Genomic DNA, 14,371 nt, shown 5'->3' with positions numbered 1-14,371 from the left:
TTATTTAAGGTTGTGTTAGTAGTACTGGGCTATGAAAATTTGGATGACCACTAGATGACAGGAAAGAGATACAGACAACTCTATTCCTCTGCTGTCATCTTGTGGTCATCTTACTTTTGACATCTCCCTTCTGGTAGCCCTTTACACATCCATCAGATGCTCGCAGCTGAAACATTTTTATTTTGTGTGTTGTTAAGTCTTCACTTTGCTTTTCCTAGTGAGATAAAGATTATCTAGCTATACCAAAAGTATTTCTGCCTTTGTGCTGGCTTTAACTGTTTGTGTGATAGATGGATGGATAGATGGATGAATAGGTAGAAAGGTGATAGGTAGACAGAGACAGAGACTGCTTTCTAACATGTCCCTGTGCACACATTTTTTTTAAAAAAAATCCATATACACATGCACACACACAGTTGCCTTAGTTGCTATTGCCATCATGAGGCCTCTTATTTACTTTTAAGCAAAGGAAGAACAGAAAAGAGGATCCTTGGAGAAATGGAGGCCAGGGGCCCAGGATGGAAGGAAGAAGCAGCCACTCTTTGTGTTATACAGTAATAATGCTAACGGTTTACTGTTGGAGGGACTCTCTGTAACATTATGTAACAAACTCAGGTAAGGAGATGGTCAGGAGAAATCTTTGTTAGTGGTTTTACCATGATTGCAAGTATATGTACCCAAGGAAGTCCTGGGCCAGATAGTAGATTCTATCAGGAACTTTCGGATACCTGGGTTTTAACTGCCAATTTTGTTAGTATCAATTTTAATTTACTCCTTGATGCGTAAGGAATCAGACTTATGATCAGGCTGAGTCAAGCTTTTTTTTTTTAAAGCATTAATAAAGAAAACCTATAAGACTGTTTCTCAGTAAATCATTCCAGACTCTTTTCTCCCTCTCATTTAGATGTCCCAGGACAGATGGATTGAGATAGGAAATATAATAATTGGGCACCACATATATTTAATTAATTTTTCAAAGGGGGCAAACACATTTGCAACTGGTGTGTTCCTTTCTTAAGTAGCAGAGCGTTACCAAATTATCACTGTGAATTATAGCTATCCGTCATTTTATTTAACATGTAAATCATCTTGCAAGATAAATAGGCTGGTGATGCAATGTTGTGGGCAGCCTTGGCAAGCATATTATATTGGCTTGTAATGGTCTAAGACTGTAATAAACTGACTGACTGATGGCATGTTATAGTGTAATCTTATTATGAATATTAACTTTTTATTATGCAATACCTTAGAAGCTACAGAATTATAGGTTTTGCCCCACCCAGCACACAACACCTCACAATTTGATATAGAGTGAATAACCAAGGGAGGACATAGCAACAAGGATAAATGAGGAATGACTGTGTGCCTGTGTTCATTTTCACAGGTTTAGTAGGGCATGGGAACTAGGTTTTATTCAAAAGCTTCATGGATAATATGGATTTTGTGGGAGGACTTTAGTGATACTGCATTTTATGGCTCCTTGATTTGACTGAGTTTATTCCATGAAGAGAGATATATAAGGTACTGAAGCAGCACTAGTGTAAGAAAATAGGATTTTCTTGCAAAGTAGAATCAATCAAAAAAATAAACAAAAATTACAAACATGGGGTGTGGGATGATTTCCAGTCCAGGATCCATTTTAAGTGTCCCACAAGCAGAATACTGTGCCCCAGACATTTCATAGGCAGGAATGAAGCGAAGAGCTATTTAAATCTAAAACTCTATCCACATTGATCTATCTGCCACTTTCCATTTTCTAAGTCTGTCCCCAAAACAGTTTTGAAAATCACAATCTCCTCTTTTTTAACTTAATAACACTGCTTTCTCCTTCATTTCCTGTGTATGGGAACAGCGCCTTGCTATGCTGCTGTAGATTGTAAATTGCTCCCTTCTCCTTGAATGTGAGTAAAATATTTTTTCTCCTTCGCTTTCCAAAAAAGCAGCCTATTAAAGGGTGACAGGCCTCCTTGAATCTGTATGTAGCTTAAATCCAACAATGAAATAGAGTGGAAAAAAATTATTATAGGCTTAGGGAAAGAAATGCTACTTCCCTGGCAGCTGTGATCAAAGCTATTTCTACTTCTCTCAGACATCGTACTCTCCAATCAGGTTTTAGAAAGAAGGATTTGCAGACTATTCTCCGTTCTCTGCAGTCCTCCCCAGCTTCCCCATATCCAAGTAATAAACTGCACAATCACAATCTACCTTAGGCTTGGTTGATAGAATATGCTAAGAAATTATCTGGTTTTCCAAGTTCAGCTTGAAAACAAATCCAGAAGGCTTTCACCAGGTAAAGTCTGTGTAAGTATGAAAACGTTCAAACTGTTGCAGACATAAAGTGTCTCAGGTTTCTTAGATTAGTTCGTTTTTTTTTACTGTGAGAATATTAACTGCCAGAAAAATCCACTTTGAATATTGAGTTGGGCGGTGGGTGGGTTTTAACTTAAGCCCTTTGAGGCCTGTGGGAATGTTTAAAGTTTTGAGAACATTCTATGGGCACTGTCAAAAGTTGTTGCCATGAAAGGCTTGACTAATCACAACACAGCCACTTACCAGAGGATGAATAGGTAACATTGCCATTCAGCCCTTCCCAAATACTCTTTGCCAACTCAGTCGACTCAAATAGCCCTTCTCTATTTCTGGTAAGTGGGTCTACTTCCAAACAAATAACTTTTAAAAATTATTATCTAAAATCCCCTATTAGACATGTGTCTTATAAATAAAGATACGATTTGAACCTGTTGTTTTCATTACAGAACGTACTTTTTACAATTGGAAGAATTTTAGGAAGAAAACTAAATAAAATCAAATGGGACACAAAGCTTAGAAAACTCCACAGGGGATATCTGCATTCACGTTGATATCTACAGCACTACACTGGAGACCCAAGATTCTTAAAATAGCCATTGATTTCTTTAGCTTTTTTCCTTTTTTTTTTTTTTTAAAGAAGTAGGTTTAACTTGACTTAAAAACAAGTTCATATATTTAGTAGTATGCCATTATCCACATACAGCCACAAGAGTTAAATCATTATGGTTGTGAATCTTGACATTTTTCCAGTCAGTTAATTATAATGAATTTGATTACCTGAGTTGGTGATTCTGTTGCATTTAAGTGGTTCTATTGCAAAATATATTAATTAACCATGCATTTTGTATGCAGATACTTTGTGGGCATGAGTTTTGAGATATTATTTTTAGACATTATTTAAATCTCAGCTGTATGCAAGCTTGGTAGTATTCTGTTTTTCCTTAGCCACCAGATATTTCTTCTCTAAGTGCACCTTTCTCATATTGTAAAAATGAGACAGTAGCCTATATGGTATTGAAAAAAACAGCCCCAAAACATTGCCTTCCGAATTCATAAGCAAAGTTGCCCATCTCTACAAGATATACTTTGATTTATATATACTACATCGACTCCCCACTATAATGCCTCCAGAAAATCAGAGGCCTAAAAATAGAAGATAAAATTATGGTTTCATTTGATGTTACAGCACTCTTTATGTCCTCATATTTCAGGATACCTGTATTAAAATTCTGTTTTTTATATATAAGAGTTTAAAGCACTAAACGCATTGCAGAGTTTCTAGACCAAGCTCCCAACTGCCTATGACATCATCTGAGTATTTTTGAAATCTCAGGGCTATAAATATCTGGCCTGAATGTAATCAAATGAATACAAGGTTGATCTGAACATATCTGTGTAGAGGAGCCAGAAGAGAATTGTACATACTTAGAGTAATTACTTGCATGAATTCAAAAATGAAGGAATCTCTGACCTTTTGTGTTCCATGTTATTTTGATATTTTACCTTTCAATTATGCAAACATTCTAAGTCTAGCCGCATTATATTTGTCTCTTTGAATTTGTAACTCATATTATTATTACAGTAGTAAATGTGCATTTAAATGAACTCTATTGATGTGCATAATAAATCCACCAGAGGTTATCTTCTGAGTTACAGACCGTACCAGCTGGTGATTCCTGGTTGCTAGTAGGCATTATCCTTAACTGTTCTTTATCAGCAGGTTCTTAAGATTGGCACTGTGAGCATGGATGGGAAGGACTGTTTAAAATATTTTAAAGCTTTTCTTTTTCTGATATTCCTTTCATTAGGTTTCTTGGGGGAATTTCAAATGTTCAGTCCAAGTCCTCTGGGTCCTTTTCTTACCGACTGCTTCATAACGCTTTCCAAACTTATGTAGTTAGATTTTGGGTGTTCTGATGTGTCAGTCAAATAGAAAGGACAGAGCTGGCACAGGCTGTTTAGGCAGATGCTCTATCATCTGTCTTTCAAGCTTCAGGATGAACTTAAAAGAAAACAGAACTGCTCAAGAAAGCCCTGCAGGCACATCTAACATTAGGCCTAGATTGAAATGGCCCCTTCCTTTTTTGCCATTCCAGTCAATGATGTCAGAATGAGGATGGCTATTTTGACCATTTCTTAAGCATGAGAAAATTGGCAACAGTTTGGCTGACCTTACTCTGCTTTTAAAAGCATACATGCACTCTCTTTTTTGCATCAGGGAGATACAAATGCATTGGATTTGGATTTTGCATCAGGGAGATACAAATGCATTGGATTTGGAGAATAGGGTAGGAAACCCTTAATTATCCAACAGGAAAATTTGGATTATCCTTTTGGATAATTTGATGACCTCCTAAAAGATTAGACTGACAAAAAGGATATAAACATGAAAAAGGAGATAGCTGTAATATGTAATCAACACACAATAAGGATATAATATTTGATGAAAGACTTCTTAAAGTTTTCTCATGTTCAAGTATGACTATTATTATGACTATTATTATTATTATTATGACTGGTAGGTACTATTCTCTTTCTTTCAATGAGAACATGTATGTGCATGTACAGGCATTTGGACAGAGAAAAGAAGACAAGTGACATACCCTTCTTCAAAATGAAACATTGGTCATCTCTACAACATGTCTTCCAAATCTGTTCCCTTTCATGGCCTTCCACCACTGTAGGCTTCAAGCTTATCTTCTTTAAATAGTATTATTTGGCATGGCAGAAATCAAACTCAGTCTATAAAAACTACACACATTAAAAACAAAAATGTTAACGATAGCAGGGCTTACCTTCGCTGACACTTCTATCTTTCTGGTTTACATTGTTACTGTAACAATGTAAATTGTTTGTGTTTGTTACTGAATATGTGAGTTATCCTAGACAATTGTTGAGGAATGTAGGGCAATATGGCTTTGTTTAACAAACATAAATATCATGCAAATGAAAAAATTCAGGAGACATATGTAAGTTGCATAATACACGTAGGCATAAAAGACATCATGCAACTCTTAATTATACAAAAGGAAAATGACACTGAATTTGATGACCTCCCAAAAGAAGATTAGACTGACAAGAAGGATATAAAAATGAAAAAGGAGAGAGCTGTAATATGTAATCAATACACAATAAGGATATAAATACTTGATGAACAACTTCTTCAAGTTTTCTCTTCTTTTGTTTTATTGTGACTCACTAGAGTTTTGCCTTTCATACAGCTCTTCATCAGTTTCTTCACGACCATTGTCTTTGCCATTTTCCGCACTTTAACAGCTTTCAGTATTTGTAGTGATTTCTTTGAATTCAAACGAAAAAATATTTGTTTCCGTCTCTAGAAGTCAAAATATAACATGCCTTTTCATAAATCTTTTGCACACAGCAGCTTTTCAAGGACACAGAAGGGTTCTTGCATAAGTATTGCATAAGTCTGGGTATACTCTAATCAGCCTCTGACTCCATCCTGTCCTTATTATTTGTTTAGTTTATATATTGCCATTCCTCCAGGAGCCTAAGGTAGCATCCACAGAACTCCCTCCTTCAATTTTTCTCTATCTGTAGAGAAGAGTGTGTGTGTGATGGACACAAAGTCACCTAGTGAAGTTAAACTGGGTCTCTAACACCTTCACCACCATTCCACTCATTTCCAATTGGTTGAATCAGTAGTATCCAACTTCCCCTTCTCACCCACCTTCCCTCCAGTTTATCAGATCTAGTCTTATAGAAGATGTCATGGGTAGGAGAGCAAAGATAACTCTGAGAAGTATTACCCTCACTTTAGAGGCAGCATAAACGGAAAAAATTCAATTTGCTTGTAATAATTCTGCAGTATCACCTCTGAAAATATCATTAGCCATTCTTTTCTAAGATTATGATTTTTAATTAACTCATTTAATACATATTATTAAGGATGCATGGAACTCCAATTTCAGACAGCTTTGCCAAGAGCCATTATTCCCATTGCACAGAATGAACTGATAGAATTTTGAACACCATCATTTCCAACGAACAGTATATATGTAGTATTTAAATTCTCATTATACAGAGAATGATGTAATCTTCTCATTGGCTCTATATGCTGATTTCTGACCTGCAGAAGGACATTTTCACACTGGGAATCATTACAATATCTACACTTTTGGTTATTGGAAGTATTGCAGTCTGAACTGGTTACTTGCTTCATCTCCATAATACTCAGATTCTATTGTGGTGACTTACGTTGTTTCGTTTTCGTTTTTGTTTAAAATTATCTTTTAAAATGTGTATCACAGACTTAAGACCTTGTGCTATATGAATAATGAACTAAACATGAATTTAAATAAGAACCTTGCTTCACAGGGTTTATGTTCTGTTTTCTCAGATTTCTGCAGATAAGGAAGATATCTATCCATATACTACTAAAAGTCTTGTGTCTATTTGTCTATTTGTAAACTTCAGTTGGGCAAAACAGTGCATCATAGGGCAAAATTTTTTGAGCCAAGGTACCTCAAATGGGCTAACTTAAAAGATGCATCCAAAATCCAGGACCCATGACTGAACTGAAATTTGACAAAGTTGTGGCTGCTTCAGCACCACCACACCTTCCAACTACACTTCCCAGAAACCCATAGGTTGTGTGGCGCAAGGGAAGATGGGAGGGGCATATCCCTACCCTCTTTCCTACCTCCCTCTGGCCCGTGCCCAACTGGCTGGTGGCAAGGCCCAACGGGTGAGTGGCGGTTGGTTGCTTTGGAACTGAGGCCAAAATTTGAAAACTCTTAATGGTGGTGGGTGGGGAGGGAAGGACAAGGGAGTGACCCAGATGCCTTCTGGTGAGGTAAGGCTGGCTGGGGGGTGTCAGAGGTCAACAGGTCAGCCTTCTTCCTGCCTGGAGGGGGCCCATGCTGGGATGGGGAATGGGGGTGCAGTTTTCCTCATAGTCCATGGTGCTCCCCCTCACCCCGGCAAGGCAGTTCCATGGCAGGCAATTCCATGGGTCAGCTGACGAGGAGGAGTGGTTTCCGATGCTCCCTGTCAGCTTCCCACAAGCAAAGTCAATGGGGAAGCAGTCAAGAACCTGGACGTTGCTCCCACTCCCACTGCTTTTTGCCTGCCCATGGTCATTCCTTTGTTCCCCTCCCCCCAGCAAAGTGGCAGGCAGTTCCGCATGTCAGCTGAGGGGGAGGAGTGATTTTCGATGCTCCCTGCCAGCTTCCCACAAGCAAAGTCAATGGGGAAGCAGGCAGGAAGGTGGAAGTTGCTCCCACTGCCCCTGCTTTTTTGCCTGCCTGTAGTCATTCTGTTTCTCTGTTTAGGTAAGGAAATATCTCTGAAAGGATAACCCAGTGGGTCATGGGTTGTCTAGGTTTAGATACTAAGTTCTTATTTTTTTCTTATTCACCAAAGCTGGAAATGTTGCTATGCAGCTTTATAAACATAATATTCCCTTCTTTTACAAAGCTGTAGGAACTGAGGATTGCTTCTTAATTGGGTTAGTAAATAAATAAAAACAGTGTGTTTCTGATAAATTACTGTTGGCATGGTCTTCACCATGGGACTAAGGTAGTGATATAATGTATCAAAATTGCTCAATAAGGAGCAAAATGTTAAGGGGGAATTAAGTTCTCTTAAAATGAGTAGCACAGGCAGTAATCAGGAAATAAATGAAAGAGCAAAACTATGTGGGAAGGAAGTGTAGCAGCTACTCAAACACAGAATAAAGGCAGCTTGTGCATTATTTAATGATTGATAGTGGAAGCAGATGGCCTTAAGGAAACACAAGTGGAACCAACAACAAAATGTTGCACTGTACAGTTTTTCTGTTCACTCTTCTAGTTAGTAAAGTGTGCCTTCATCCATGAAATCCATACCATTTTCACCATCCTATGGCCACTAGACACTCTCAATCCACACTGGACATTTCTAAGAGTGCCCAACACATAGTAATGGTGTTTGTTTTATAAAAGCTGCTTTGTTTGTTTGTAAATATTGGGACTCCCAAGCTATTAATGAGTTGTGTGCAGATGGATACTGTTTTGGTACCATAAGGACTGGCTGCTTTAAGAGTTGCATTAAAGATGCTCTAGTTTAATTTTTTAATGTGTTAATGCCCTGCATCTTTTTTTAGGCTCATGCAGAAACCAGAAAAGGATGTGTGTGCTTTAATGAACAGCAGAGAGGTGCTGTGCTCACATGAGGTTTAAAGGATTTTTTAAAATAATTTTCAGCATGTGAATAGCCCTAATTGGCACTCACTTCTGAACAGTAGAAACAGGGTTAATGATATGAAGAGAAACATAAACTGATATTGATTTTCTGTTTAATGTAGTCTTTGATTTGCTAGGTAAAGGTAAAGGTTTCCCTTGACGTAAAGTCCAGTCGAATCCGACTCTAGGGGGCGGTGCTCATCTCTGTTTCTAAGCCTTGGAGCCGGCGTTGTCATAGACACTTCCGGGTCATGTGGCCAGCATGACGACACGGAACGCCGTTACCTTCTCGCCGAAGCGGTACCTATTGATCTACTCACATTTGCATGTTTTTGAACTGCTAGGTGAGCAGGAGCTGGGACGAGCAACAGGAGCTCACCCCGCCGCGCGGTTTCGAACCACCGACCTTCCGATCGACAGCTCAGCGGTTTAACCCGCAGCGCCACCGCGTCCCCCCTTGATTTGCTAATTGTATATAAATGGGCAATATGAAACTTCCTCTATCCACAAATACTTCCCTTTGGAAGAAGAGTCAGCATTCCATATTTAGTCCTCTGTACAATTAAGAGAACCATTCTATCAGTTAAAACAAAATGGGGCAGTCCTCTAGATTCAAATACATATGTATATAGCAGCTGCTGGATACAAATGCATACAGTATGTCCCTGCAAACATTATGCAAATCCATATGCTATTACATTAAGATATAATAGTGAAAGACAGCAATGGCTACCAAGTGGTACCCCTAAAATGCTGCACAGGAAATGAAACTATTTTTTACAGTTCAATACTGTCTTGTATTCAGTTCTGCCAACATATGTTTGGAAGTAACACCAAGCCTCCAGCAAGTATCCTTCATAGACCTGCTACCCAAGAAATTTCAAATCAGATGTTACAAGGGCAATTTATAAATACAAAATACATCTTTTGCCGGTACATGTGCTAATGTACTGCGCCCCTACATTTTCTTTCTGAGGCTTTCATTCTGTTTGATTTTTTATGAAAAGCAACAATATATTGTGAAAGCATTGATTCATGCCCAGTGCAGTTTTTACACTGAATATTAGGGTTAAGCAATACATTCTGTGCTGGTTCCAGGGATTTGCTCACTTTCCCAAATACTGCAGGCCTCCCAAGTTAAATTCAATTTAAAATTTAAGAAGTATTTGAAATTATTTTAAAGAAATTAAAATGTAGCCAATATCTCATGAGATTACCATATCTTGCAATAATCTCACTCAAATCTTTGCAAGATTTCAGTGATCTCACATTATCATCCCACAAGATTATAATAATCTTGAAAGAGACTGGATTCCAACACAGCAGTCTTGCTGAAATTTCTTGGTATCTAGGCATGAAATCACCAGACTCCCAAATTTAGTGATCTTATGACATTTGGGTGTTGTTTTTGTTTTTGTTTGTTTGTACCTGGGGCAAACCAATGTGTGGTTTCACATGACGACATCAAACCCTGCTATACATGTACCAAGAATATAGAAAGCTGCATTTTCATTAGCTCAATATTTGATTCATAACAAATAGTACAATAAATTCTCTAAGATTTTAGATTGGAGTTTTTAAGATTCCTGGAAAATCCAAGGTTGAACCTGGAGCCATCGGCATGCAATGAGTGCCCACTGTCACTGAGCTCCAGCCCTTTCTGCTGTAGTGTCCATAAGCATGTAACAAGGGAAAGTTCAGCTCTTGTGTTTGACATTAAATAACATAATATTGTTTCTACTGAGAGCAGCCAAAAACAAATAGGTTATAAAAAGGTGTTTAAATATTTATTGAGGGGGGAATGTAACAACAAGAATAAAGAGTTCATTTTTTAAATTCACATTATCTACCTTATTTCTCCTTGTAAACTTTGGAGTAAAACAAGACACAAAACAAGATGCTTAGCTGGTTTGTTTGCTTCTTACTAAAACAAAAGAACATGAAAACACTGGAGAGAGGTGAACACCAATACCATATGGTCTATCAAGGCTTGCTGTGTTGCTAATGCTTCCCCACTCCCTACCCCATCCTGCACACACATAGATTATCTTAATGATCTTAATGTTCTTAATGGTGTTATTTGAAGTCAGCCAAAAAAGAATAAGTGGAACAGACTTCCCAAAGAAAGAAATGGAGTGCAAGGCATAGAAAAGATGCTTAAAACACTTCTACTCCAGTAATGGTATTACTTGCAAAGAAGTTGTTTCAAGGAATTTTTGTAAATTCAGGGAGATGGATGGATGGATATTATTTTGGGCGTGGGTTCCAATCCCACACAGCTGTGAAACTGAGCAGTCTTGAACCATTTTCAACAAAATTACCTTTGCAAGCTTGTTTTTAAAAAGGATTCAATGGGGAAAGGATCACCATCTACATGGAGGAAAGGTGTGATATAAATCTAGTAAAAAAACCCAAAGCAATCAATGTTTTAAAAAGCATTTAGCATCTTGTGTGGCTAGAGTGAAATTATGTAATCAAGAAATTAAAAAGACTTATGAGTAGATTTTGCATCAAGCAAAATATACAATTACTGTATATTTGGAAATAGTCTGAAGTGAACATCTGTCCCTCCTGAATTGTAACTGGCAAGTGAAGTGCTATTGAAACATTTAATCAAAACTGAATTATCTTCAAATTAAATTAATAGAAAACTTCAGGAGATTAGCAATGAGATGTAATTTAATGTCATTCCACTTGTGTATTATTTTTTTTATTGTAGATTAAAAGTGATCAGGCTTCACAGCTTTGCTGTGAGATTTTTATGACAGTGGGTTGTCTAATAATTTCAAAAGTTATTAAAATGTTAATTAGATTATTTTTCTCAAACAAAGCATTTTTTCCACCCATCTTTATGCTTGCATTCTCTGTAGCATGGAGAGGTGGGTCCTGTAAACATGTGCCTTTATAAAGGATACGAGGCTTTCTATCTAATACAGAGAAATCAGGACAGAAATATAATTAGGTTGCAGAAAAATTCACCAAGTGAACAATGTCTGCAGAGAATCATACTGAGAAATGTATAGCAAAAGAATAGCTTCCATACTGCAGGGATCAGCAGTCTGTAGACTGCTCATAGCCCCTGAGCCCTTTTTACAACCATGCCAATGCATGGAATTGCAGGGAAATAAAATAAAATAGGTTTAACACAAATAGACTTAACATACTTTTAGTAAAAAAAAAAAGGGGGGGTCAGGCTAAAAATCCTAGCCTCCCATTATTGGTGATATTGTGGCATCATTGCTCTTGATCCTTCTGCCCACAGCCATCAAACAATTTTTAAAAGTTCAGTCATTGGTCATAGGGACATGGTATTTTAAAATGGATATCCATGTGCATTTGCTTTCACACACACATGGCTTTCAGTTCATCCTTTGGATGGACAACACCTTGTTCATGTAAAAACTGAATGGGCTAATTTTGATTTAGCATCTATGCCACGTTATCTTCCTCAGATTTCCCTACTTCTTCTTTGCTCTGGAAATTTCAGAAAGAATAGTGAAGTGGAAGTATTGTGACTAAAGGTTTAATCTGAGCCAATTCATTTCACATCAGCCAATAGTATAAAGCTAAACACACATGGATGCAACCTTTTATCACAAACCCCATTTCTCCCAAGCACAGATATAATGAATTGAGGCATTAGACTAGGGCAACTGCCATGTATCAGAATTTATGCATGATGCATACTTATTTAGAAGAAAGTCTACTGGGTTCAGTTGGTGCTTACTCCATAGTAACTCTTGTTAGTAAGTCAATGGTCAGTATCAATCCTTTGGATACTTTATTCACTCAAGTCTATTTCTACGATTCTTTCTATTGCCTGCAATATTTGAAATTGTGATTATTCATTTCTCAGCCACCTCAGTTTTAGCTCAATCTCAATCTCAGATTGAGCTCAACTCAGTCTTGTAGCTGCTACCATTTTGACAATTCTTGTAAATTCTTATAAAAATGGACAAACAACAATTATCACTCAGTGGTAAACCTGGTTGCTGAATGAAGAAGGATGGAAGATTGGAATTGTTTTTTGCTAGAAGCAGAAGTAATTATATTTTTGTATTATTGTAAAGAAAACTATGGCAGACCTTAGCAACTAACTATTGCAAAATCAACCCCACCAGTAGGTAATATATTTCATCAATATTTTTGATCTCTAACCTATGGATCAGCACTGGTTACTGCATATCTTTAAAAAGGATAAGAATATTAAGAAGAATATAAGAAGAATGTTTTTTTTTGCCATTGTGGTCTGTGCATCTAACAATACATAATTATAAATTATTTAAAATAGGTTTTAGAAAAGTGCTGGCTTGGTTTTGAAAAATAGCCATGGAATTTATCTTTATGGATTTTTCAGATCAACTTTCATTGCATTATAGTTCCATAATGAAAAATGAAATTCACTCTCATATCAACAGTCTTTTGTTGGTATAGTACTATGAGCCAATCACTGCAATTATGTATGGAAAGAATGTGTTTTATATATAAAGGAAATGTGAGGAAAGGCCAGTGTGATATTAAGCATATTAACTCCTAATTCTAATTAATATTACCTCATAATTTGCACAAGGCTCTAGTTTCAATCTACAACCCTACATTTCTCAGTGTATCTCTCTCTTACACACACACGCACACAGAATCATTTATTTGGAAATAAAATGAACTCAATAAGATTTACTTAGATTGGGTTTTGCATATTATTTGTCTTGGGTGATTAAGCTTGGGGAATGAAATCTAAAATAAGAGCATTGCAGTTACAGTTAAACCAGTGCCAAACAGATGAGCATAACCTGTTTTAACTTCAGAATTTCTCAATTTGCAGTGAGAGCTATTGTACACTCATATTCCTCAAAAGACGCAGACATCATTTTGCATATAGACTTTCAGAAGCAGAATACTAAGATAAATTTCCAGAGTTTCAGTCCTCTTACCTCCAAAATGTGACTTGTCTTCTAATTCTTTCTTGATTTTTCTGACATCATTGCCTGGAACAAATTCATCTTGAGATCAAAAAGGTTTATGCATATAAAATCCTCACCTGCAACATGTGCAATGTATAGTCTTTGATAATGATAATCAAACTTGTAACCACGGGGCTGCAATCACTGCTTGTCTCTTCATGCTTCTTCCATTTCCTCATTACTTTCATGTAGCCCTACGTGCCTTTTGCCTAATTAATCAGCCAGCTGAGATTTATGCAGCTTTAAGGTGGTGATGGTGATGTTCCTATCATTATTTTCAATATGCCAGTGATCGCAGGTGGCTTCACTTCTTTTCTGTTACTATTTTGGCATTTAAAAAAAGCGCTATAAGCCACACTGCAAAACTAGGCTCTGAAAAACAGCATCTGCATTTCACAAACAAACAACCAAGGGTTTTTTTTAAATATAATTTCAGTTCTGTTCATATTGGTGCCTGACAGGAAATGAAGATGTTTTGATGTCACATATAGTTCATAAAGCAAGTGAATAGTGATAACCTAGCCTCAAACAGTCCTGAATTTTTATTTACTTTAAAAACAAAACAAAACATGTTACTGTTAACTTTAGAGAAATAATTGTGAAGATAGAAACATAGGTTTTGAACATTGAATCATGGATTTCATGTATCCTGTATTCTGACTCTGGAAAGATATTAATAAACTATGTTCCCCAAAGAGCATCACTGATAAATGGCATAGTTATGTATAAATTATTATGTTTTAAACCAGCAATGCAGACATAAAAATTCCAGTATATGTATGTACTAGGAATTGGAAGTGACTCTTTCAGAAACATGCTGAGTAGTGACAATGAAGCATGTTCTCTGTGACAATGAAGATTTTGGCTAGATTCAGTTAGTCATCATTTTTCACCATTCGGTGACTTCTATTACAG

Source organism: Candoia aspera, chromosome 3 (genome assembly GCF_035149785.1).
Source record: "Candoia aspera isolate rCanAsp1 chromosome 3, rCanAsp1.hap2, whole genome shotgun sequence".
In the NCBI taxonomy this organism is placed as follows: Eukaryota; Metazoa; Chordata; class Lepidosauria; order Squamata; family Boidae; genus Candoia; species Candoia aspera.
Note: the sequence above shows the minus strand (reverse complement) of the source record.